Below are 22,995 nucleotides of genomic sequence, written 5' to 3' on the forward strand. Positions count from 1 at the left end.
GACAAAGAGGAAAGCAGACAGCATATCTGCTAAATAAGTCTTCTGGGAAAACAACCTTGTCAGTGGCTAAATTTCTTTTCCTGGCACTCAAGTGTCGGAAACGTATAACTGAATGCTTTGATGTGGGTTATCTGTGAGAGGTCTAGTACTGTGGCCCTACCTTACTTATGTACCCCCTATGATGTTATAGTTTATAATTATTGTGTAATGTTTTAATTCTGACTATCGGTCGAATAAAGAAATTGATTGATTGATTGAGCCCCCATGAAGCAGGCTTTAAATCCTACTTGACCCCAGTTTACATTTTGGGGAAACAAAACGCAATTATAGATACAGTGGTACCTCGGGTTAAGAACTTAATTCGTTCTGGAGGTCTGTTCTTAACCTGAAACTGTTCTTAACCTGAGGTACCACTTTAGCTAATGGGGCCTCCTGCTGCCTCTGCGCCGCCAGAGCACGATTTCTGTTCTCAACCTGAAGCAAAGTTCTTAACCTGAGGTACTGTTTCTGGGTTAGCACAGTCTGTAACCTGAAGCGTCTGTAACCTGAAGCATATGTAACCCTAGGTACCACTGTATTCCAAAACATAAGACATTCTTGTTGGTTATAACTGTTTTTAAATTAGCTTATAAAATTTATTTAGATGTTTTTAATAGCTTTAAATGTTTTAAACATTTATTAAATCATATTTTCCTTATGGAGGAAGGGCAGGCAACAAATTCAATTCAGAAAGTAATGTATAAATAATTCTGTACACATTATGCAAGGGTGTTGCAAAAAATAAAATGAATGATGCATGTTTTATAATATATGTTTGCGATTGTGTAAAATAAAATTATGTAGAGTACTTTGCACACATATAAATGCTAAATATAAGTTCACCATCAGTAGGAGTTCTTTTATATTTACAGTACATTTTCATATCTATCAATATCTTTCAGAAGTGAGGAACAGGAAATCTTCCCATCTTTTCCACAAATGGACTAAACAGTTTCTAGTACAGAATTTTATGGTCTGGATAACTACTAAAAACCATTTGACACACATATAGAATCAAGTCTATTCAATGCATAATAAGATAGGCAAGGGTGAGCATGCTTTGAACAACAAAATAACATTAAATGTCAAATTCCAGTCACTGAACTGCAAAATATTGAGTGTTCATGGAAGGAGGCAAGCTACACATTCTGGCCATCAGGCTCTCTTCCTGCTCACAACTGCAGATAGAGCATTTGGGCTGGATTCAACTAACCCAGCGTGCTTGTGTAAGCCAGCTCAAGGCATCCAATTAGCATAATGGGGTTTCCCCCACACAAACACTCTGTGCATCCTGAAAATTAACTGTGGAGAACCTCAAGAACAGCATGCGGGGGAACAGCACATGGGGAGGGAGGCAGGAAAAATTGCTCTGTCTGGCAGTCAGAAATGCTTGTGCTGTTGGAAAGATCAGAAGAGTACATTCCTCCTCAAATTTTCTTTCCCAGGTGTCAGGGAACTGCCATCAGAGCTAGAGGCGGAGGGAAGGCTCCAGAGGGATGCCGGAGAGGGTCCCAGTAGGGAGAGAGGCAGCCCATCTGCTGGGGAAGGAAATCAGCGTAACACCAGTGGAGAAGGAGGGCAGATGGGGGAATCGGAGAGGAGGCTCCAAGACTCCTCGCTGGAGACCAGCGGAGAGAGTACGGGTACTCCGTTGCCCACACCCTCCCTGCGCAGAAGACTTCCGCGCAGGGAGAGTAGGAGGAGACTTGGCGTCAAACAACTTTTATGCTGGAAAAGGTTCAAGAAACGCCCACTGACGGATTCTGCCAGTGACTGAGACAGTCACGATGCTGGAGGCTGTTCAGTCAGAAAGGGTTTAACCAGGTAACCTCGCCAGCAGTGGCGGCAACTTACGCACGAGCAACCCCTAAATCCATTACAGCAATCCGTCAGTCACCGACGTTGCTTGTGCGCAGCTCCAGAGAGGCAGCACCATGAGCCAGACCAGAGGAGCCGGAGAGACGGAGCAAGCGGCTGCAGTGCAAGGTCTCGAAGAGAGAAACCGAGACTTGGAACAGCATGTTTTTGTTTTTTTAAAAAAAAGATATTTTATTATATTTTCACAGTAAAAGACAGAAAAAAGTACAAAGTCACACAAAACAAAAAACAATACGATACAAAAATACAGACATAAAACATACAACATAGTTAAACCAAGTTTCCATAACCCTCTTTCTTGACCCGCTCGCATCTCCCTTTCCTGTGTTCCCATTTACCAAATCATGTTCAGCAATGCTTCACCTTCTCTCAGAATTTGTTTTAAATTAAACATTTCAGCTATTATGTCTCCAATTTTACCCTTTGTTATCAAATATTTAGATATTTAAACTTGACATAATATTATTCAAATTTCATCTTTGTTCTTATAGTTCAGTTATTTTCATATTTCTTTCAGCTGGGTTACTAATGCCATGTTGTCTTTATATCCTGCATCATTCTAACATTCATACATTTTACAATACTTTTGCAAATAGTCCTTAAATTTTTTCCAGTCCTCTTCCACTGTCTCTTCTCCCAGGTCTTGGATTCTGCCAGTCATTTCTGCCAATTCCATGTAGTCAATCAGTTGCATCTGTCATTCTTCCAGAGTGGGCAAATCTTCTGTCTTCCAGTACTTTGCGATGAGTATTCTTGCTGCTGTTGTCGCATACATAAAGAAAATTCTGTCCTTCTTTAACACCCTCTGGCCAACAATGCCCAAAAGGAAGGCCTCTGGTTTCTTAGGGAAGGTATATTTAAATACCTTTTTTAGTTCATTATATATCATTTCCCAGAAAGCCTTAACCCTTGGGCACGTCCACCATAGGTGAAAGAATGTTCTGACTTGGAACAGCATGTAGCTCTCCTGACGGCACAGCTGGACGAAAGACGAGCTCAGGATGCTCAAGTCAGACCCACCCCCATCGCAAGGAAGGTACCGGGGCTGGTACACAAGTTTGGGGGGAAATCCCAGGACTACAATGCGTTCCGAACGGAAATAGAGTACACTTTGGAACTGCAGCATGATGACATTGTTAACGATGAGCAAAGGGTAGCCTACATTGTGGGGCATCTGGAGGATGGGGCAAGGGAATGGATCAGGCCCCTTATGGCGACGCAAAATCATGTCTTGAAGGACCTTAAGAAATTCTTTCAGGCGATGGATGCGATGTATTCCAGTGAAGTCCAGCAAAGTGTGACTCGGCGAGAACTGATGGGGTGCAAGCAGGGGAGCCAGTCAGTTAGAGACTACTGGTCGCGCTTTGCAATGCTGATTCACCGTCTTGGGTGGGATCTGGACTCTGAACCTATTCAAATGTTGTTTGAGGAGGGGTTGTTCCCAACGGTGAAGGATGAGCTGTCCCGCGCGCCCCGCCCACAGTCGATGGATCAGCTGACCAAGGCTGTGCTTGCTATTGGAGTGCGGCAGGAAGAATGGGCTCAGGAGAAACGCGAAGTGAGAGGGGAATGTTGCCATGACTACCGCATTCCTGAAATACCGAGACAGCTTTCCCAGGCAGCTGAGCCAATGGAAATAGATGGTGCGCGCGAGAGAGAGGTTTCAAACTCCAGTGAAGGTCGCAAGAGGGAGGGAAAGGATTGGAAAACCACCAAGAAGTGTTTTCTCTGCCAACGGCCAGGACATTTTGCCAGGGTCTGCCCTCAAAGAAAGGCCTGGCAAGGGATGGTGGGGGCGGCTGGCTGTGTGGAGAAGGGGGAGGAAGGGCAGGAGCAGGGAAACGACAACGCCTGGCTGCCAACCAGCGGGGCCAGCAGCCAGGCCAGCAACCAATAGAAGTGCCCCAGCCTGACCCCCCCCCCAGGGCAGCTATAGCCATAGAAGTGGTGCTAGAGCTCCCGAATGGGCACCCAGTCAAGGTTGAGGGGCTGCTGGATTCGGGCAGCTCCTGCAATTTCTTCAGCAGGGACTTCGCTCTGGAGCACCAACTACACCTGCTGCCCCTGGACTTTCCCTTGCAAGTGACCACCATCGATGGCAGGGAACATCTGGGAGGGGAAGTGACACACCAGACCCCGCCAATGCAAATTAGGGTTTCCAGGCACACAGAGACTATTGCCTTTCACGTGGCCACACTGGCAGGACCCCCAATAATATTGGGAATGAGCTGGCTGGCACTGCATGATCCAGTAGTGTCATGGCATCAGCGGTCAGTCACCTTTGGGTCAGCTTACTGTTTGGAACACTGTCTGGGGGGGACCCCAAGAATGACAGTGGCCAGGGTGGCTGGGCTGGCAGTGGAAACAAAGGGAGAGGTGCCACCACCATACGCTGACCTAAAGGAAGTCTTCAGCGAGAAGGAGGCAGACAGACTACACCCCCCCCATAGGCCCTTTGACTGCCAAATCAACTTAATCCCACGGGCTCAGCTGCCTGTGGGTAAGCTATATACCATGTCGGACCAGGAGATGCAGGAGTTGAGGCAGTTTATTGACAAGAACCTGAAGAGGGGGTTCATAAGGGAATCAAAGGCGGTGGGGGGCAGTCCGGTGTTCTTTGTGGACAATAAAGGGACTAATCAGCCCAGACTGGTCTTAGATTATAGGGCGTTAAACCTGGTATCAGAACCCGTGACCTTCCCAATGCCCAGGATTGATGACATTTTAACACAGGTGAGGCAGGGGAATTTTTTTACCAAGCTGGACCTCAGGGGAGCGTACAATTTGATCAGGGTAAGGGAGGGGGACGAATGGAAAACCACCATGTTCACCCCCCTGGGGGCTTTTGAGTACTTAGTCATGCCATTTGGATTACAATTGGGTTCCGCCTGCTTTCAAGCATTCATGCACCACGTGTTGGGGCCCCTGCTGTACAAGAACTGCGTAGCCCTCTTGGACGACGTCTTAATATATTCAGACAATGAGAAGCAACATGTCAGAGACGTCAGGGAAGTACTAAAGAGGCTGCAGAAGCACCAGTTGTGGGTCAAGCTGGAAAAATGCCAATTTCACAACAGAGAGGTTGAGTTTCTGGGGTACAAGCTGTTAGACAAGGGACTAGCTATGGACCCAAGCAAGGTGCAGGCGGTGCTGGAATGGAAGGCCCCCAAAACCCGGAAGGATGTGCAGAGGTTCCTAGGGTTCAGCAACTTCTACAGGAAGTTCATCAAGAACTTTGCCCACTTAACGGCACCCATCACAGATTGTCTCAGTAGCAAAAGGAAGTTCACCTGGACAGAAAGTGCCCAGCAATCCTTTGAAAGACTGAAGAAGGCGTTCACTTTGGAAGAGCAGCTCCTGCACGTTAATCTGGAGAAGCCCATGAGGCTAGAGACCGACGCATCCGACCGAGCCATTGGGGCAGTACTTTTGCAGCCGGGGGGGGGGCAAGCAGGACTGGAAGCCGTGTGCCTTTTTCTTGAGGAAGCTGAGCAAGTCGGAGCAAAACTATACGGTGTATGACCATGAACTGCTGGCGATCTATGCGGCGTTTCCCCGATGGAGACATCTGTTAATAGGGGCGCAGCACAAGATCCAGGTTTGTACTGATCACAAGAACTTGGAATACTGGAGGACCACACGAGTACTCAACCAGAGACAGATTTGATGGGCACAGGAGTTCTCCAAGTTTTCCTTCGAGATCCGATACGTGCCGGGAGAGGAAAACGTAAGAGCAGATGCTCTCTCCCGGAAACTGGAGTACATGGCAGGAGAGGGACCGCCGGAGATCCGACACGTGATCCCCGAGGACCGATGGGTGGGGGGGGAGCCTTGGTTGGGAAACGAGAACTGGCGGGCTTACTAGAAACGACGTGTTCGCTCAAACTAAAATCAGGGAACTCCAAGACGGAAGGGAAAACCATGGAGGGTTTGAGGAAAAGGAAGGGGTGCTGTACTATAAGGGGGCGCTGTATGTACCGGGGGAGACCTTGAGGGGGAAGGTACTCAAACAACTCCACGACAACCCTACAGCTGGGCACTTTGGACAGCACAAAACCATGCTGCTCGTCACCAGGCAGTTCTGGTGGCCAAGGGTGAGGGAGGATGTACGGGAATATGTACGGGGGTGCGACCACTGCCAAAGGGCAAAGGGGGAGAGGGCTGCCCCCGCAGGGTTACTGGAACCCTTACCCATGCCAGGAAAACCCTGGGAGGTGGTGTCCATTGATTTTATGACAGATTTGCCCAAGTCAAGGGGGAAGACAGCAGTCATGGTAGTAGTCGATCTACTGATGAAGATGTGCCATTTCATAGCTTGCTCACATGCGGTGACGGCAGAGGAGACAGCCAAGTTGTTTGTGGATCACATCTTCAGGTTGCATGGGGCGCCCTCGAGGGTCATCTCAGATCGCGGGAAACAATTTACTTCCCGGTTCTGGAGGAAACTCATGAGCTTGCTGCAGGTAGAGGTGGGCTTCTCGACGGCGCAACACCCAGAAACCAACGGGCAAGCAGAAAGAGTGAACAGTATACTCCAGCAATACCTACGCTGCTACGTCAGCGAGAGACAGAACGATTGGGTAGAGAAACTAGCAGTGGCTGAATTTGCGTACAATAACGCTGAACATGTGTCCACGGGGATGAGCCCGTTCATGGCCAATTATGGGTGTCACCTCAGGGCCTTCCCGGGGAGGGGGGAGGAAGGGTGGAGTGTACCTGCGGCAGAGCAGTTTGTGGAAGAAATGGAGGCCTTGCACCAGCAACTCAAGATGAACTTGGAGCGTGCCAAGGAAGTTTACAAGAGGCAGGCAGACAAGCACCGTCGGGAGGGGGAGGCCATACGGGTGGGAGACCGAGTGTGGTTGTCAACCCAAGGGTTACCCCTAAAGGGAGGGTGCAAGAAGTTGCAGCAAAGGCGGCTGGGAACTTTTGAGGTAACACAGCAGGTGAACCCTGTAGCATTCAAGCTCAAGTTGCCTGACAGCATGAAGATACATCCGGTGTTCCATAGGTCCCTACTCTCACCGTACAGGGAGGGACGGGAATTTCCAGGGCGGGAGGGAGGAGTCACCACCTACCCGCGGGTAGAGGAGAGGGAACACCACAACCAAGCCACGGAAATACTCGATTCAAGGTGGCGAGGGCGCCAGGTGGAGTACTTGGTGGCTTGGGAGGGAGAACCCGAGTCAGAAAACACGTGGGTCCCCGCTGAGGCGATCAATGACGGGAATCTAGTGGAAGAATTCCACAGCCTGTTTCCAGATAAACCGAAACCACTAGCGAGATTCTGGGAGGAAGAATTTGGAACCACAAACGATGAAGAGGACTTTGTGGGTTTTCCTGCCTCCGAAGAGGAGGGAGGGGAAGTGTCAGAGAGAGAAGAATCAGACTGGGAGGCCCACCCCGAGGGAAGATATCGGAGCGGGTGGGAAGCAGGTTTTGAATCCTCAGACGATAGCGACAGCTCCTTCAGGTGCTTCCCCGCATCGCCGGCCGAGGAAAGGGACGAGGTTGGATCAGAAGCTCGGGCCGGGGGTGGAGGGGGTCCTGGGGGGGAGGTGGATGTCAGGGAACTGCCATCGGAGCTAGAGGCGGAGGGAAGGCTCCAGAGGGATGCCGGAGAGGGTCCCAGTAGGGAGAGAGGCAGCCCATCTGCTGGGGAAGGAAATCAGCGTAACACCAGTGGAGAAGGAAGGCAGATGGGGGAATCGGAGAGGAGGCTCCAAGACTCCTCGCCGGAGACCAGCGGAGAGAGTACGGGTACTCCGTTGCCCACACCCTCCCTGCGCAGAAGACTTCCGCGCACGGAGAGTAGGAGGAGACTTGGCGTCAAACAACTTTTATGCTGGAAAAGGTTCAAGAAACGCCCACTGGCGGATTAGGTAACCTGGTAACCTCACCAGCAGTGGCAGCAACTTATGCACGAGCAACCCCTAAATCCATTACACCAGGCCAGACTTCATGTTAGTGGTTATTACTGTACGCACAATGAAAGGAGCCACAACAGAGTCCATCATTCCTGGCTGGGTGTCAGAGAGACATTAAAGGAAAGCAACTGGTAGTGACAGCCATGTAAATTATGAACATCTAACAAAGTTATAGCTGCTGAAACACACATCTCTTAAAATATTTAATAAATCTATCCGCTGTTCATGTCATTTGAAAGAGCTGCAAGCCATTACACAATTGCAGTCTTTGTGAAAGACTAATGAAACAGTAATTAGTAATCCTACCCAGAATCAGTCATCCAATTATCTGACAGTTGTGTATTACTGTTCTTAGCTTAAATGCATTTTCGACATTTTATTAGAGAACCTCCCTGTTTTGTGGAGTTTGCAAATGTGTTTTTCTTTGTACATTACGAACCTCTTGGTGGCTGCAGGAGGGCAAGGAGTCACCACCAGCTTTGCTTTTGTTCTTTTCCTCTGAATTGGAAAGAAAGCCTGACTTGCCATTTGTTCCAGTTCAGCATTGAAGAGTGGTTTTTCAAGAGGAAAGCAGGACACAGATCTGGAATTGCAGGCCTGTGGCTAGAACGCTCAGGACAAAAGTAAGTGTGAATGAGTCATCAGATGAAACCACTGATTTTCTGGGTGTACTCATGGGGGTACGCAGCACTGGCAACCTTTTTACTAGAAGAGAAGCACTGGTTAAAAGTGTGGCACTTACTGTAACAACTTCATGGTGAGTACTGCCACCCTTTCCCCCCGAAGAAAAGCACTAGATGAAACACACTTATAATTCCTCTCATCAGAGATTCCCACAGTGCATAGGAATCAACTCCTAGGGGCCACAGGGGCTTCGATTCTCACAATAAAATGTTTGAGGGTGCCGGGCCCCCACAAAGTTGATGGGCATTCCCATTAAAATGGTGTGTGTGCACTGCATCATGTGATCAGTTGTGTGAGGCGGGTCTGCTGCCATGCGATTTCTCTTCTCATCCTGAAGTAAAGTTCTTAACCCGAAGTACTATTTCTGGGTTAGCAGAGTCTGTAACCTGAAGCCTCTGTAACCCGAGGTACCACTGTACTGTGTTGTCCCCTGGACTATGTGATTTAGAATTTGCTGTCCTGCTTTAAGCAAAACCTGTGCCTATGTAACCTGTATGTCTTAATTAGGCCTGTTACTTTATGGCTTGCAAGCTCTTGTGTGCAGACTTGTATGGGGACAGGGAGGCAGCTTTCACACTGGCTAAGAGCTTCAGGAGTGGAATTCAGGGTTCACTGGAATTTCTGTTTGCTTGCCTTCAGAATTTCCTAGTGCAAAATCAGTTTCTTCGTTATCCTCACAAACAAGCTTTTAACTTGACCTGAACATGTTTTGGGGTTTTCTTGTGAAATTTATGCAGTTGGCTTCATTCCCCCCCCCCCATTAACCAAGTTCACAATTAATAGTGCAACTTAAATTATAAGAATGTGAATTATTGAATGCTATATTCACAGGTGGCGTTGTGGCATCAAGGTTCTTGGTGAAAGAAAGAGTTTTTTTCACCTTCTCTAACCGTTTCCATAAGCAATCACACCTTCCCGCAATTTGTTTTCTCCTGATTGCTTGCACACTCTTAAACGATAACTGTGGTGGGAAAGTTTATGCTATAATATAGAGGCTCTGCAGACAACCACAAATAAACATAATTAGCCATGTCAAAATATAGCCCCAAAGTTCCCTAAGGCAGGAGGGCTAGAATCCCTTCCCACTCCTGGGCATGTTTACAGGCTCCACCTGTGCAGGTAAGTTACCATATTTCAAAAAGTGAAAAAGCAGACACAAAAGTTCTTGAGCTTCTTTTGGCCAAAATCTCAAAAAATAAAATAAAAATGAAGCCATATGTCCGGAGTTTTTCCACCCAGACGACAAATCCCAGGATAAAAACAAGAAAATAAGTAAAACAGAAAAGCAAAACAATGCCTCCCAGAGACACATTTAAAATGCTATATAATATTGATCAGCTAAAGGCCTGGTTAAAGAGGAATGTTTTTGCCTGGTCCCTAAAATATATACAATGAAGGCACCAGGCAAACCTCACATAATCAGATACATTGTTCTGCTTTGAAAGAAAAAAAATTACACAAAAAGAAAATAGGGGGGAAGAAAAAAAAGAAAAAGTAGAAGAGAGAAAAATAGATGGAAAAAATAAAAAGAAAGTTTATTTTTTTTTATATAAAATTTTTATTGGTTTTACAACATTTTTGAGAAAAACAAACAAACATTAAGAATGACGAACATACACGTATAGTTTCAAACATATTTTCATAAACCTCTTTTCTAGGACTTCCCCGTACCCCCCCTCTCTGCATCCCAATGTCCATAGTTCAACTAGCAACTCCCAATTATTACTTTCCGATCTCAATCATCTTAGTCCTCTCTTACGCTCTGACCTTATGTCCTTGCACCCCTTTGTTTCTGGAAACTACGACATTTTAACATTCATTAAGTTTATAGTAGTCCTTAAGATAGCTTTTAAATTTTCTCCATTCTTCTTCTACCGTCTCTTTTCGTTGGTCACGGATTCTGCCTGTCATCTCGGCCAGTGTCATATAGTCCATCACTTTCATCTGCCATTCTTCCAAAGTGGGTAGGTCTTGTGTCTTCCAATGCTTTGCGATGAGTATTCTTGCTGCTGTTGTGGCATACATGAAAAAAGCTCTATCTTTCTTTGTCACCAATTGGCCGACAATGCCCAAGAGGAAGGCCTCTGGTTTTTTAGAAAAAGTACATTTAAGTACCTTTTTCATTTCATTATAGATCATTTCCCAGAAGGCCTTAATCTTCGGGCATGTCCACCAAAGGTGATAAAAGGTACCTTCAGTCTCTTTACACTTCCAACATTTATTATCGGGCAAATGATAGATTTTTGCCAGCTTGACTGGGGTCATGTACCACCTGTATACCATTTTCATAATGTTTTCCTTTAAGGCATTACATGCCGTAAATTTTATACCGGTGTTCCATAACCATTCCCAGTCAGCTGACATAATGTTATGTCCAACATCCTGAGCCCACTTAATCATAGCCGATTTAACTGTTTCATCCTGTATGTTCCATTTCAACAACAAGTTGTACATTCTAGATAAATTCTTAGTATTGGGTTCTAACAGTTCGGTTTCTAATTTTGATTTTTCCACCTGGAAACCGACTTTCCTGTCCTGTTTAAAAAATTCCATTATTTGGCGATATTGGAACCAATTTTCTACTTTATGCTTCAATTTCTCCTGACTTTGTAGTTTGAACTTATCTCCATCCTGTTCTAAAATTTCCCAATACTTCGGCCATCCGACCTCCATATTGAGTTTTTTCACTGCTTTGGCCTCCACTGGTGACACCCATCTAGGGGTTTTGTTTTCCAATAGATCTTTATATCTTATCCAAACATTAAACAATGCTTTTCTGACAATGTGATTTTTGAAGGCACTGTTAACTTTATCATACCAAAGATATGCATGCCAACCAAAAGCGTTGTTGAAACCTTCCAGATCCAAGATGTCTGTATTCTCGAGGAGCATCCATTCTTTGAGCCAGCAAAAAGCTGCTGCCTCATAGTACAATTTTAGGTCCGGCAGGGCAAAACCCCCTCTTTCTTTAGCATCTGTCAATATTTTAAATTTAATTCGGGGCTTTTTGCCCTGCCAGACAAATTTCGAGATATCTTTCTGCCACCTCTTAAAACATTCCATCTTATCAATAATCTGCAAGGTCTGAAACAAAAATAACATTCTAGGCAATACATTCATTTTAATTACTGCAATTCGGCCTAACATTGACAGTTTCAAATTTGACCATATTTCTAAATCTTTTTTAATCTCTGACCAACATTTTTCATAATTGTCCTTATACAAATTCTGATTCTTGGATGTTAGATAAACCCCTAGATATTTGACCTTCTTGACCACAGTCAAACCTGTTTCCTCTTGAAATTTCTCCTTTTCCATATCTGTTAGATTTTTCCCTAAAACTTTGGTTTTTTGCTTGTTCAACTTAAATCCAGCTACCTGGCCAAACTGTTGTATTATTTCTAATACCTTTTTCGTACTAGTGTTTGGCTCTTGCAAAGTCAATACTAGGTCATCTGCGAACGCTCTTAACTTGTAATGTTTAGCTCCGACCTGCACACCTTTAACCTGCTGGTCATTTCTTATCATATTCAGCAACACCTCCAGAACTGAAATAAAAAGTAATGGGGAAATCGGGCACCCCTGTCGTGTTCCTTTTTCTATCTTAAGCTCCTCAGTCACAACATTATTTACAATCAGTTTGGCTTTTTGTTCAGAGTATATTGCAGCCATACCATTCTCAAAACCCCGGCCTACCCCCATCCTATGGAGATTCTTCTTCATAAAACTCCAAGAAATATTGTCGAAGGCTTTCTCCGCGTCCACAAAGATCAATACTGCTTTAGTGTTTATATTCACCTCTAGCTTTTCCAGAATGTCTATTACATTCCTTACATTGTCTGCCAGGTGTCTTTTAGGGAGAAAGCCTGCTTGGTCCTTATGAATCATCTCCATCAAAACTCTTTTAAGTCTTTTTGCCAAAATGTCTGCAAAAATTTTGTAATCCACATTGAGCAATGATATTGGGCGGTAGTTCTTGAGTTGGGTCTTTTCAGTCTCTGACTTTGGTATGAGTGAAATATATGCCTCTTTCCACGATTCAGGTGCCCTTTTTCCTTCAAGGATCTCATTACAAACTTCTCTTAATGGTTGAGTCAACCATTCCTTCAACGATTTGTAGTATCTGGAAGTCAGTCCATCTGGTCCCGGAGATTTGCCCAGTTGCATATTCTGAATGCCAGCCTCTATCTCTTGTTCTGAGATTCTCTGGTTCAAGTCCATCTTACTTTGGTGAGAGATATTTTGTAGTCCATATTTTCCAAGGAATTTGTCTATATCTTCTTCATTTTGCGGGCCTTGAGTGTAAAGTTTTTTAAAGTAACTTAAAAAACAATTTCTAATTTCATTGGGTTTAGATATATTCTTTCCATCCACCTCCAGGCTTGTAACTGTATTTAGTTTCTGCCTTTTCTTCAGTTGCCATGCCAAAAGTTTGCCACATTTATTTGCTGATTCAAAAGTCTTTTGCTTCATTTGCCTTATCTTCCATTCAATCTCTTGGTTCATCAATTCCATATATTGTGTTTGATATAATTTGATCTCTCTTAAGATGTCCTGAGACTTTGGTTTTGTTCTTAATTTCCTCTCTCCTTCTTTTATCATTTCCAGAATCTTCTCTTTTTTCTCATTTTGTTTTTTCCTCTTTATTGAGTTTTGTTGAATCAAAAATCCTCTCATCACCGCTTTACTTGCGTCCCAGATCACTCTTTTCTCCACGTCGGTCCTCAAATTTATTTCAAAATAGTCTTTTAGAGTCTTTTGGGCCTTCGTGAGAATCTCCTTATCCCGAAAGAGGGTGTCATTCATTCTCCATCTAAATTGACCAGTTATTGTGAGTTTCATCTCCATCTTCACGGCGTTATGGTCGGAGCAAGTTTTTGGGCAGATTTCCACTTTCTTAATCTTTGGGGCCATTCCACTAGTAACCCAGATTTGGTCAATTCTGGTCCAGGTCATCATTGCTTGGGAGAAAAAGGTTCCCTCTCTCTCCAGAGGGTTCCTTGTTCTCCAAATATCTATCAAGTCCATATTTTCAGTCATTTCAAAGAAAGTCTTAGGGAGTCTCCCTTCTTTGGTGACTGTAAGTCTTTGTGCCTTATCCATATTAGTGGAGACCACGCCATTCATGTCTCCCATAATTATCATATTGTAATCCAAATAGTCCATCAAAGTTTCATGAAGTCTCTTAAAGAAGTCGGATTTGCCTTCATTTGGTGCATAAATTCCAACAACTAAAAATTTTTCTCCTTGTACTTGTATCTCCACAGCCAGATATCTCCCTTGTTCATCTTTGAATATCATTTTTGGAGCCCATTTCTCCTTCACATATATTACAACTCCTCTCTTCTTAACTTTGTCTGATGAAATAAATTCTTGTCCTAGCCTTTTATTTGAAAGTAGTCTCCTGTGGGCTCTGGTTATGTGAGTTTCTTGTAAGCATATCAAGTCCAATTGTTCTCTATTCAATATATGAAATACTTGTCTTCTCTTCAAAGGCCCATTGAGCCCATTACAATTCCAACTAAGGAATTGCAGAGCCATCTTGTTATTTTCCTAAGGCTCCTCCAACAGCTCCAAGTTGTTGCTCTTCTTCTGATGGTGGTGGTTTTTGTCCAAACGAGAGATTCAGGATGTCCAGTGCTCTCCTCTGTTCTGCAAGTACGTCCACAGTCCCCTTCTGTAAGTCTTCCTGGTATCTTGCCAAAAATTTGTCTTTATCTTGAATTGTCTTTATTTTCACTTTCTTTGCCTTGTAGTCAAATGACAGTCCTTGTGGAAACTCCCACCTAAAGCGAATAGTGTTCTTCTTTAGCAAGAGAACCAAGTCCTTGTAAAAGTTTCTTAAATCCAAAATGTATTTTGGGATGTCTTTGAAGATCTGTACAGCTGAATTTCCAATTTGCAGGGCCTTTTCAAAGTGTAATCCTAATATTTTGTCTCTTTCCTCCTTGGATCTGAGTGTAATCAGACAGTCTCTCGGTGTCTTTCTATCTTGCTTTTTACCCAATCTGAAGGCAGTCGTAATTTTGAATTCGTCTTCCTCAAGGTCCCAGCAATCCGCAAACTCCCGTGTCAAATATTCCACAAGGCTGTCTCTTTCATTCTCCGGAATCAGTCTTAATTTTAAATTTCTCTCTTTCCTCTGTAACTCCCACAAGGCCAAGGTTGCATCATGCTCATAGACCTTCTTGGCAAGCGGCTCTAACTTCTCCTGTGTCTCTCCGGCAGTGGCTTTGGCCTCCTCGGCAATTTGGCGCGTGGTGGCGTTCTCCTCTACCAATTTATTTATAGATTCTGTATTCTGGTTTAATCTTGCTGATATTTCTGTTAATTTTTGTGTGTTCTCTGAAGTCTGTTTTGTCAAAGACTCCAGGGTTTGGTTTATCTTGAGCAGGGCCTCTGTCACAGCTTCCATAGAAACGGCTGCTCCTTTGTCTTGACCTGTTGTTCCAGCTGATCCGGCTGTTGCGCCTGAGATTGAGCCTCTTTTCTTTGCCTGTTGCAGCTGCAACTGTTGTTGTTGTTGTTGTTGCTTGATCTTGGCTCTTGTGACTATCTCTTCTTGTGGGCCACTCATGTCAAGGTCAATTCCCACGGGATTTGTTCTCCCTTGGAAAATTCCACTGTCTTAAGCCGTGCCGAACTTTACTTTATCCTCTAGAGGGAGCAAATCAAAATGGCCATAGAGCAAAATTTCCAAATACCAAGACAAAGGAGACAGTCCAAAAAGTAAGAAAAAGGGAGATTAACACAGTCAAAGTCAATGTTGCTAAATACTTATAACTTCAAATTGCCACAGTTGCCCAATTTATACTGTTTCTTCTTATAATATGCAATAGTCAGGCAGTGTGGAAACTTTGTATCAAAGTATCACTTCACAGGGAAAAGTCAGTTCAGTGTACTAAAAAGGCAGACCGTTTCGTACTTTCAAACAGATGAGACAGCAGAGGTTTTTTCCTCCAAATAAATCATGCAGTTAATGGTCAGATTCACCTCCCCTCTGCCCTGCTTGCTAGAGGGGAGATCAAAGGTTTAAATGTCCGGTTTAGCTGATCAAAGGACGGATTTAAACGGATGCAGGTTTAGAGCTCTGTTGCTTTCGCTTTCATGCAGTCGGGGGGAGGCAGAAAGTTTAACAACACATCTTATCAACGGCATACAGTCTTTTAGGAAATACAAACCGTCATTGACATTATTTTAAACATATAATTCCAGTAAGGCATCCTTTTATCTTCACCTTGTTGATTTCTCGTCACTACTCTTACTTGCTTATCAGTGCCTATTCTCTGGTTTTATTCCTTGATTTGTTTAATGAATTCCTTGTACCACTATGCGGTTCCTAATTTCTCATATCTTAAAATTTCTGCGTCCATTCTTGTTCTGCAGGAACCCATTCTCTTACCTCTGTGGAATTTAGTCTCTGCTCAACCAAGAGTAATCATTGGAAACATACTCCATCGTGTAATTTTTAAAAACATCCCATTCTTTTTAAATTTTATTTCCCGAATGATTTCTTATTGAGTCTGTTAGTGTCGCTAGTTCAAGATATTCACATAGCTTTAGATGCCATTCTTCTTTTATTGGTATTACATTACTCTTCCAATATTTTGCTACAAGAATCCTGGTGGCTGTAGTGGAATAAAGAAAAACTCTTTTATTAACCTTTGAAGAAGAAGAGGAGAAGAAGAGTTTGGACTTGATATCCCGCCTTTCACTCCCCTTAAGGAGTCTCAAAGCGGCTAACAATCTCCTATCCCTTCCTCCCCCACAACAAACACTCTGTGAGGTGAGTAAGGCTGAGAGACTTCAGAGAAGTGTGACTAGCCCAAGGTCACCCAGCAGCTGCATGTGGAGGAGCGGGGAAGCGAACGCTGTTCACCAGATTACGAGTTCACCGCTCATAACTACTACACCATGCTGGCTCTCCTTTGGGGTGTTTGTTGTGAAAATACCCAATAAAAATAATTCTGGTGTTTTGTTTTGTTTTGGAAATGTGGATTTTAACATTTCCTTCAATTCATCATATATCATGTCCCAAAATTATTTAGTGCTTTTCAGCCAATAATGCCTCCTGAGCATTATTTACCCCACCAAATCATAACTTGTCTACTCAGACTAGAAGCCAATTAAACCAATCAAAACTCCCACTCCAAGAACAGGACTCCCAGCGGTATGGAGTAAGTGAAAAAGAAGAGTGCCAAGGACTCCCCCCCAAAATTCCCAAATAGGCAACTAGCAAAGCGTCTACTGCTTGGGGCAGGAAGGAGAGTGCTGATAAGAGAAAAGTGTTGTGTTTGCAGAAGAAGCTTATAGAGTCTGGAATCTTTCCCAACTCGTTCGGCCTGATGCCCTACTTGGGCCTTCCCTAATTTCTCCCCAGGGCAAAACCGTTTTGAGTCTTCTTCCTATGGGAGCTGAGGGTGGAAGCAGTACTGTCTCGCTCATTCCTGGGGTTTTTTTTATAGTTTAGATTTTCCAATCCCTTTCTTATTGTTGTTGCTGTTCCTTTTAAAATAATTCTTTACAAATTTTTGATGGTGGAGGTGTGGATTTGTAGTTAAAGGATTTTTAAACCTGGGTCACGTCTACCATCTTCATTTGTAGCTTTTGTTCTGGCAAGCCCATCTTTTTTACTGTACTCTCATTTTACACATCATTAGCTCCCAACTCCCTCTCCAGCCCTCTCCACCAGTCCCTATCTGCTGGCCCCAAATTTTCTCCTGTGGTCACTGACTATATTGATTCATTTATTATTACTCATACAAGTGATCCTGTATGTTCTTATTTAGTTATTTAGTAGTGTCTAACTCTTTGTGACCCCATGGACCAGAGCACGCCAGGCACTCCTGTCTTCCACTGCCTCCTGCAGTTTGGTCAAACTCATGCTGGTAGCTTCGAGAACACTGTCCAACCATTTCACCCTCTGTCGTCCCCTTCTCCTTGTGCCCTCACAATCTTTCCCAACATCAGGGTCTTTTCCAGGAAGTCTTCTCTTCTCATGAGGTGGCCAAAGTATTGGAGCCTCAACTTCACGATCTGTCCTTCCAGTGAGCGCTCAGGGCTGATTTCCTTAAGAATGGATAAGGTTTGATCTTCTTGCAGTCCATGGGATTCTCAAGAGTCTCCTCCAGCACCATAATTCAAAAGCATCAATTCTTCGGTGATCAGACTTCTTTATGGTCCAGCTCTCACTTCCATACATCACCGATCCAGTGCCGAGGGCCTTCTGGCGGTTCCCTCATTGCAAGAAGTAAGGTTACAGGGAACCAGACAGAGGGCCTTCTCGGTAGTGGCGCCCACCCTGTGGAACACCTTCCCTTCAGATGTGAAGGAAATAAGTAGCTATCCTATCTTTAAAAGACATCTGAAGGCAGCCCTGTTCAGGGAAGTTTTTAATATTTAATGCTGTATTTTTTTTAATACTTGATTGGGAGCCGCCCAGAGTGGCTGGGGAAACTCAGCCAGATTGGCGGGGTATAATAAATTATTATTATTATCATCATCATCATCATCATCATCATCACTACTGGGAAAACCATATTGTTAAGATTGCCTGAATTCCATTTCCCCACCCACCAATCTAGAGGGGTAAGTCATACTTAAACAGCTTCGAAGAGTCTTGGATGAGGACTCTCTCTGAGTCTCTCTGAGGACTCGTCTACTGACACAATACTTTCCTTTCCTGCTGTTTGGTAAGTTACCACTATGCAACTGACTACATAAACTGTGTTAGTTTGTGTTTTTACATGCTAGTCTTCTTCTCCTCTACTACAGAGGTTGTATTTAGCTTCTTTGTGGCATCTATATTATTCTGAGATATGGGTCATATGCAGAAGCTGAAATGTTTTAGAGATGTACTCCTGAACTCTGTCACTCGCTCCTTCAGGCTGGGCCCCAAAATGTGTATGAAACCAGCAGGGATTTCACAAACACTGATAAGCAGAACATGGAACTACTTTTCATATGTGCACCTTCCTGTTGCATCATTGTGATCACTTTAAAGCTTTTGATCAATTTCTTATTTGCCTCAGATCACACTGACAGCTCTCAATGGAGCTGAGCTTGTAATGGCTGTTGTCACTTGTGTGAGCAATCAGCGATGACATGTGCAGTAGAATATCTGTGAAACCTGAATTTCTGGTTGCAAATTGTGGGCACAGCAGTTTATGATTAATGCCACTGTAACTTCCTTTCTCTCCGAATAGTAATGGCTCTATTCTGTATTATAAACACCTACACAGAGCTTTCCAAACTGTTTGCTGTGTAGTGTATTGGCTGCAGTGTGTTGGTATGTTGCGCAAATTCTCTCCGCAGTCCTCCGGTATGCTAGTAAAACTGAATTACTGTGTCACAAAATGATGCATGTCTAAACTGTGTGTCACCAACAAGAAAAGTTTGGAAAGCTCTGCACTACAATATAGATAGTCCATGCTTTCTTCCTCCTCATTTCAACCATCAACTTTGGCCCATATGTAAAGTTTTAACACACTGGTACAGAAGGCTCAAATCTCCCTGAAGTACATTTTTTGCTTTCTTCCTACTGTGCCTTTGCTTTTCCTTAGGGGTTCTCGTACATACATACATGCATATTTAAGGACGCACACTGCTTACATGGATGGTTAAGTCCAGTCAAAGGTGGCTATGGGGTTGCAGTGCTCATCTCGCTTCAGTCTGAGGGAGCCGGCGTTTGTCCACAGACAGCTTTCTAGGTCATGTGGCCAGCATGACTAAACCACTTCTGGTGCAACAGGACACCGCAATGAAATCCAGAGCGCACAGAAATTCCATTTACCTTCCTGCTGCAGCGGTACCTATTTATCTACTTGCACTGGTATGCTTTCAAACTGCTAGGTTGGCAGAAGCTGGGACAGAGCAACGGGAGCTCACCCCATCGTGCAGATTCGAACCGCCAACCTTCCAATCAGCAATCCCAAGAGGCTCAGTGGTTTAGACCACAGAGCCACCCGCGTCCCTTTACTGCTCACATAACAAAGGTTAACAAGCAAATTGAGCTCGCAAACAGACTTCTTTACTCCCTTAAGAATCAGAAGGCACCAAGGCTTAAAGGTTGGGCAACACAGGTGAAATCAGCTAACCACTGATGGCAATCAATGAGTTTTTCACCAGCCATCAGAGGCAAGGCATGTGGAAGAAACCATCCCTTGATGGCCCACAGACAGCTTTTCTCTGGCCCTCAGGGTTCTTCTGCTGGAGCAAACAATAGCTCCCTAGTGGTGCCTCCTAGGGTTTTGCAGTTGAATGTCTTAGTGGCATAGCTTATGCATCCTCTGGTTGTATTTTTCCCCATGCTATTTTTTGAACTGTAGACTGCTTCCACTTTTTTGTGATACTTACTGTATTAGAATCCTAGAGTCGGAAGGGACCCCAAGGGTCATCTAGTACAACCTCCTGCAATGCAAGAATCTCAGCCAAAGCATCCACGACAAATGGCCATCCAACCTCTGCTTAAACACCTCCAATGAACACAACCTCCTGAGGGAGACTGTTTCACTGTTGAACAGCTGTTATTGTCAGAAAGTTCTTCCTAATGTTTAGCTGGAATCTCCCTTCTTGTAACTTGAAGCCATTAGTTTGAGTCCTATCCTCCAGAGCAGGTGAAAACAAGATTGTTCCCTCTTCCATGTGATAGACCTTAAGATATTTGAAGATGGCTATCATTCCTTTTGGGGATGTGGGTGGTGCTGTGGGTTAAACCACAGAGCCTAGGACTTGCCAATCAGAAGGTCAGCGGTACAAATCCCCGCAACGGGGTGAGCTCCTGTTGCTCGGTCCCTGCTCCTGCCAACCTAGCAGTTCGAAAGCACATCAAAGTGCAAGTAGATAAATAGGTACCACTCAGGCGGGAAGGTAAACGGCGTTTCCGTATGCTGCTCTGGTTCGCCAGAAGCGGCTTAGTCATGCTGGCCACATGACCCGGAAGCTGTACGCTGGCTCCCTCGGCCAATAAAGCGAGATGAGCGCCGCAACCCCAGAGTCGGTCACGACTGGACCTAATGGTTAGGGGTCCTTTTACCCTTTACCTATCATTCCTTTTCCAGGCTAAACATACCCAGACTCTTCAACAGTTCCTCATCAGGCTTGGTTTCTTGACCCTTGTTCATCTTGGTTGCCCTCCTCTGAACACATTTCAGCTTCTCAATCTCCTTCTTATTGAACTTATTTGAGAGTGTAAACAAGCAGGTGGGTAGGGATAATCAGAGAGACAATGCTAGGAAACATATACTTTAAATACAGAATTTATTTGAACTTCTGCATCAGTTTAAGCACGTCAGGGTATAGCTGCTTTGGAGCATCGAGACCGAAGATATAATCCAGATGCTGCCAATCAGGGATATTCTTGTAAAAAACTAAATGAGGGATTCGAGGGATTAAGAGTTGAATATCCTTTACATCTTCCACAATGTCCTGTCCTCCACTCCACAAAGCTGTTGGTACTTCCATGCATTCTATTTTATAAAATGGGGGTGTGGTCTGGGGGTGAAAAATAAAACAGAAATAGGTTTCAGTGATGACACTGTCATATTTTCGTACCTTTCTGACATTTCCTCATTCTGAACCTTCAGTGTTCTGGGATGTATGGCATCGGAAAAACTATTATTTTTCCCTTTATGCATTTACCTCTCTTTAATGCCAGTAATACACAGCAAAACCTCCTGTGTTAAAATGTTAGTCACATGAAGTACATTTTTGCAGATCCATTAATTTGGTAGTTGAAGATTAATTACTCTAATGTATAATATTATGCTCCGGATCATGTGAATCAAGATCAGAAAGGAATGTGTGGAGTGACGATCCCATAAACATGTAATAGCAAAAATGGATATCAATGCAGGAATTTAATTTACATATTTCATATTTGATCAACATTTACTTAGTGACAGTTAATAATATCCTACAATAGTTTGCTACAACTGGAGGAAGAACATTACAAAATTTTACTGACTCCTTTATTTCTAGCATTTTAATGTTGAGAAGAGAAAATGATTTCTCTAATGTGCAGAGGGCACCATGCTAACGCTGCCAATCAGATTCACACAATAATTTATACATGCTAAATTCAACAAAAGTTCTCATGTTAAGCTGACCATCTCTGCTCCCCAGTGGGAAAAACAACTTCTTAACAAATGGTACAAGAATCTCTGTTGATTCCCACAGATAAGGACTATTTAGTGAACACATCACAGTTAAAATGATGATGCCGACAAGATGAAAAGAATTCTAAAGACATTAATGAGAATAACCATCATGGGGGGTATAGAATGAAAAAGTAGAGTACAGTGGTACCTCGGGTTAAGTACTTAATTTGTTCTGGAGGTCCGTACTTAACCTGAAACTGTTCTTAACCTGAAGCACCACTTTAGCTAATGGGGCCTCCTGCTGCCGCTGAACCGCCAGAGCCCGATTTCTGTTCTTATCCTGAAGCAAAGTTCTTAACCTGAAGCACTATTTCTGGCTTAGTGGAGTGTGTAACCTGAAGCGTATGTAACCCAAGGTACCATGTACTTATGCATGTGAAAACATGTTGCAATATTAAAAATGAAAGAACTGATTACTCAAGAAGAAATATGATGGGGCCCTGCTGTTTTTTTTTAAGAAAGTAGATGGACATCTAGTAAGGAAATTAAAAGAAGCAAAGGTCAGGATCCAGACTGGAATGCATATTTATTATTTGTCTCTTTGTTTCCATAGAAATAAAACCATTGGATCGTATCCAGCCCTGCAGATCTGTTTGTGCTATAGACCTCTGCATGCACCACTGAACTTCTGCCAAGCAGCACACTCTCAAAATCTGTGCCAAGGATTGAGAGAGGCCCCAGAGCCGAGGTAGGGGATCCCTAATTATGCAAGTGGAACTCTGTGTGCACAGTGTTGGATACAACCCATAATTCTGTGTACTTCTTTGATGTTCTCTCAGTCTTTAAGAGTCCCTGAAGGAAGTGTGCAAGAATTCAAACATTACAGCATTTTTTAAATGCGGAATTTTAAAACAGAACCCAAACTCATCCTTTTCCTTACCATATTGTATACAACTTTGTTCCTGCATCCATAGTCAAAAAATCTAAATTTATGCGTCCTAGTGACCTAGAAGAAGGACAAGAATTATGTAGAGTTTGAAAATTTTAATTTTAAAACATACTCATGTGCTAATACAAATTCAGGTGATGTGAATTGCTAGAATTCCTCCTCATGCAATATTTATGAAACCTCTTGCTTAAAATAGTGGAGCCCCTTAAAAAATGTGTGTAAAAATATTTAATTTATTTAAGGAATTAATATATAATATTTTATATCACTAAATATACATGATCCCTAAGTGGTTTACATAGAAAGATAGATTAGATAGATAGATAGATAGATAGATAGATAGATAGATAGATAGATATAGATAGATAGATGATAGAAATATTTATCATAAACTAAAACAATAAAACAATTAACATATATA

At 43.5% G+C, this 22,995-nt stretch overlaps 1 protein-coding gene across 1 annotated transcript in view; it reads left to right on the plus strand.

Moving 5' to 3' along the window:
- The window catches only part of LOC308586151 (uncharacterized protein), a gene marked incomplete at its 3' end in the record, with an annotated part of 29,419 nt that overhangs the window by 5,107 nt on the left and 1,317 nt on the right, over positions 1-22,995 (plus strand). The window lies entirely within an intron of this gene.

The sequence above is a fragment of the Podarcis bocagei genome (genome assembly GCF_964188305.1).
Source record: "Podarcis bocagei genome assembly, chromosome: 4".
NCBI lineage: Eukaryota > Metazoa > Chordata > Lepidosauria > Squamata > Lacertidae > Podarcis > Podarcis bocagei.